Source organism: Pygocentrus nattereri, chromosome 1 (assembly GCF_015220715.1).
Source record: "Pygocentrus nattereri isolate fPygNat1 chromosome 1, fPygNat1.pri, whole genome shotgun sequence".
Classification (NCBI taxonomy): domain Eukaryota; kingdom Metazoa; phylum Chordata; class Actinopteri; order Characiformes; family Serrasalmidae; genus Pygocentrus; species Pygocentrus nattereri.
Genome location: NC_051211.1, coordinates 5,614,131 through 5,619,114, shown reverse-complemented (window position 1 = coordinate 5,619,114; position 4,984 = coordinate 5,614,131).

Below are 4,984 nucleotides of genomic sequence, written 5' to 3'. Positions count from 1 at the left end.
TTGAATCCATATATGATGTATGTTAATGATATGACCTTACCTTGCTATCTAGACCTTCCTGTCTTTTTATTTGACCACTTAGACCAGCTTTAGCATCACTCCGTTGGCTGCCGATCTCTTTTAGAACCAACTGTAAGATTTTCCTGATAGTTTTTAAATCGCTTAATGGTTTAGCACCTTCATACATTTCTGAGTGCTGATAGATTATATTCCAAATCGAGCTTTAAGATCATCTAGTGCTGCTTCTCCATATCTCACGTATGAGATTCATTGCGGAGAGGCAGCGTTTTGTTTATATGCACCAAAGATCTGGAACATGTTACCTATAATCGTCCATCAGGGCTCTTTCTGTCCATGTTTAAAAAAAAAAAACAGTTAAAAATGAGTTTATTTATTTCAGCATTTACGTTTTTTTATTGTATTCCTTTATTTTTACTGCAATATTACAATTACTGTTATTTTCTTGTTGCTTGCATTTTTATTGCATATATTTTTTCTTTTTTATTTATACTTTTTATTATTATTATTATTAATAATATATCCCCTTTTCTTTATTTATTATTTGTTTGTTTTCTTTGTTCTGATTTTACTCTTTTGTATTTATTTTATATTGTTAACCAATTTGAGCTGCATTTTTAATGTATGAAAGATTCTATATAAATATAATAATAATTATAATAATAATAATGATATGGGCTGAAAATATTGCAACAATTTTTTTCATATTTCTCCCATCAGAAAATATGCATTATGAATTTAACACCATAAACAAAGTGTTTCTTTGTGTGTCCTCTACCAAAATGTTTGTGAACGGACTCTTTATTTTTCCAGTGTTGGCTGCTTAGGCCGACCTGTTGCTGTGACAGCAGAAAGTTGGGAGTATCTGGTCATACAGATGGGGGAGGGGTCAGCACTCTGTTCTGAGGACTAATCTAGCTTTAGACACAAAGGGGCTTGAACTGTGGGGATGGGGGGCATGTTTTTCCTCGTTTTAGTCTGTGAAATTCATGCGATGTATGCTTTATTACGCTGCATCTCAGCGTGAATATAGCCAAGATTCAGTCCTACAGACTTCTGAATGTAGCAGTTACTTCACGTACAGCTTTACAGGCTCTAGATACAACACAGTGAACTTAGATCCAACGGCACGCTATTAAAAAAGATGGTTCTTCAAGGGTTCATTAATGACAATGCTTCCATATAGATCCATGAACACTCAAAGAACCCTATATAGCACCAAAAAGGGTTCGATGCCAATCTTGTAACAATAGAAGAACCATTTTGAGTGCTATATAGAATCATTCTCAAAAAGGTTCTAGATAGAACTGTGTGCTGCACACTCTCCACCAATCTGAAGAACCATGTCACAATGCAAGGAACCTTGTAATCATGCAAAGGGTTCTTCATGGTTCTGTCTTTTTTAAGTGCATCCAACGTCGGAGGCATTTCTTGCTTCATCCATCCTTAATGGAATGGAGCGTTTCTTTGGAATTCTAAACATTCCCAGGAATGTAAGTGGGCTCTTCAAACAGCAGATGTTTCTCAGACGTTTATGATCAGCAGATACACTCACGCCACTTTATTAGGTACACTTTGCTAGTGAAAGGTTGGAGCCCCTTTTGCCTTCAGAACTGTCTTAATTCTTCGTGGCACACTTTCAACAAGGTGTTGGAAACGTTCCTCAGAGATTTTGGTTGGTTATTTGAGTTCCTGTTGCCTTTCTATCATCTGGAACCAGTCTGCCCATTCTCCTCTGACCTCTCACATCAACAAGGCATTTTCGTCCACACAACTGACCGCTCACTGGATGTTTCCTCTTTTTCGGACCGTTCTCTGTAAACCCTAGAGATGGTTGAGCGTGAAAATCCCAGCAGATCAGCAGTTTCTGAAATACTCAGACCAGCCCGTCTGGCACCAACAACCACGCCACGTTCAAAGCCCCTTAAATCCCCTTTCTTCCCCGTTCTGATGCTCGGCCTGCACTTCAGCAAGTTGTCTTGACCACCTCTACATGCCTAAATGCATTGAGTTGGTCATGTGATTGGCTGATTAGCTATTTGTGTTAACAAGCAACTGTACCTAATAAAGTGGCAGATGAGTGTATGTTATGATTTACGCTTTGCAGTTTTGTCGTTCACTGCGGCTGAAAATGTCCTGTGGGAGCACGTATGGGCGGTGTGTCCATGGCGGTCCAGCCATGCAATTCAAAAAGGTATCATTCTCTGTGTTTGTGCTTGTCCAACCTGTCTGAGCTGCCCATGAACACCAATAACGCTCATGATGCTCAGCGACAAAAGCGGCCGGCGCTGCTCATACTCTTCTGTTGTCAATTATGGCTCAAATTGCATTTGCGTAGTCCCACACCATCCGTCAAAGCATAGGTTCTTTCATCTGCCGGTGTCTCTTTGTACCTGTAATTAGTTTTGGGACAGGAGATAGACTTCATTAAATCAGTGAAAGAAGAATGCAGAAGGTCGTATTTCCTCACTGTGGCTGCGCGGGAGCTCAGTGTAATAGATTTGTTTTGTCAGGCCTCGCAAAAACACGTGAGTCTCCAGTGTTTAAATGTCATTACTTTCGAGCCATGTGTGCTCCAAAGGGGGCCTTGATGTTTGTGTCCTGCCAGCATTGCTGCTGCCTGGCTGTAAAGCTAACCTGATGGAGTGGGACTCTGTCAAGATTGTCAGCATGTTAGCCTGAACGGAGATCCTTGCTGAAAAGGGCTAACATTACATTTACGGCATTTGGCAGACACTCTTATCCAGAGTGACTTACAACTTGATCATTGTTACACAGGTAGGCCAGGGTTGTGTTAGGAGTCTTGCCCAAGGGCTCTTATTGGTATAGTATAGGGTGTTTGCCCTGGTGGGTGATTGAACCTCAGTTTACGTTGTAGAAGGCAGAGGTGTTAACCACTACACTAACCAACCACATCAGCATGCTAGACCTTTATCACTTTATCACTGTGCATTCAGCTTTCACACTCCCTGGGATTTTCCCTCGGTAGACCTTCTCATACATCTTATGCACTTGTCAATGATATATTAGCCTCGAGACCTTTCTTATTGTTCTTACAGGTCTCAAGGGAGCAGATCTGTGCCAATAAGGGCCAACAGATTAGCAGTAGCGTGTCAATGTGAACGTTATTCTATCTCTTTACTAGCCTATTTATTACTGTTACTGTATGACTCATTTTGAAACCAATGTTTAGCATTTCCCATCCCAAGGGATTTCCTTTTTCATGGAAATTGCTTAACATTACTTAACATTCTTTGGGTTGCAAACACTTGGTCCCTGCTGAAACGGGCTAAAGGAATAACATTAGCAGGCTAGACTAGTGCTAGACACAGTGTGCTGTGACTATATTGTTGCATTTACAACTGTATTTAGCTTCACATTCCCATTTTCCCTTTATACAACGTCTCATGGTTGGTTGGTGTAGTGGGTAACATCTCTGCCTTCCACACTGTAAGCTAGGGTTCAATCCCTGCCTGGGCAAACAACCTACACTATACCAATAAGAGTCCTTGGGCAAGACTCCCAACACTGCCTGCACCTACCTGTGTAAAAATGAACAAACTGTAAGTCGCTCTGGGTGAGAGCATCGGCCAAATGCCCTGAATGTAATTGGAAAATGTTTTGTGCAGTTGTCGGTAACATATTAGCCTAGAGAGGCGATGCAACATTGTTCTTATAGGTTTCAAACAGTTGAGAGCAGATCTTTGCTGATAAGGGCTAACAGATTAGCATTAGCATGTTAAGGTTATCCTATTTTTTATATTGGCTTATTTATTACTTGCATTTTGCTGTTACTATATGACTAATTTTATGGCCATGTTCAGCATAGTCTTTCCCAAGGGATTACATTTAAGGCATTTGGCTGACGCTCTTATCCAGAGCGACTTACAATTTGATCATTTTTACACAGGCAGGTGAAAGCAGTGTTAGGAGTCTTGCCCAAGGACACTTATTGGTATAGTGTAGGGTGGTTACCCAGGCGGGGCACTGAACCTCAGTCTACAGTGTAGAAGGCAGAGGTGTTACCCGCTACACTAACCAACCAATTTTTTAATTTTTTTTTATTTTATTTTTCTTACTCACTTGTCAACATGTTAGCCTGCGCGATTGGTCACATTACTTATCTTTCTTATAGGTTTCAACAACTTGAATGCAGATCCTTACAGGACAAAAAGGAGTAGCATTAGCATGCTAGCCAGTGTGCTGTGACTATATTGCTGTGTTTACTACTGTATTCAAGTAGTAAAGGAAAGCTAGACTCAGCAAAGGAAGTTATGATGATGACCACCAAAACCAGCATGACCATGCTAGGTGACCAGCTAAACCAGCACCAGACCAGCACAAGAGCAGCATGAATCAGCACAGACCAGCTTAGACCAGTACGGAATGCATCCTGGTCTGTGCTGGATTTTTCCGCAGGGAAGATCTGAAGGAACAACGTTAGCAAGCTAATGCTAATTGAGTCATTCACTTTCTTGACTGGCCAACTCACTAGGCGCACTTTTCTCTCACTATATCACTTTGTTTTCAACTATACTTTTTTATAGCATTTCCTTTTCCCAGAGATTTTCCTTTTATGGGAAAGGAAATCAGGAGCGCACATCTCCAGTCCCGGAGGACCAGCGTACAGAACATTTTGGAGATTTACCTGCTCAAACATACCTAATTATACTCACCTGTTAATTAATTGCCAGGTTTAGTGGGTCTATTTGGACACCAGCCCTACAGGACCGGACTTGGACACCCCTGAATTAAATGACGGCAGCTATTTCTCAGTGTCTTAAGCAACTGCTAATATGCTAGCCTGTAGGTGTCATTCTTACAGGTGTCAAACATTTAAGAGGTTTCTCGCTTTAGTGGGTTATGTGGTAAATTGTCGCCGTTTGCAAACAATGCGCAATTTTACCACAGCACCATAAAATCTAAAAATAAATAAATAAATAAAAGCACCATAAAATTTAATTTC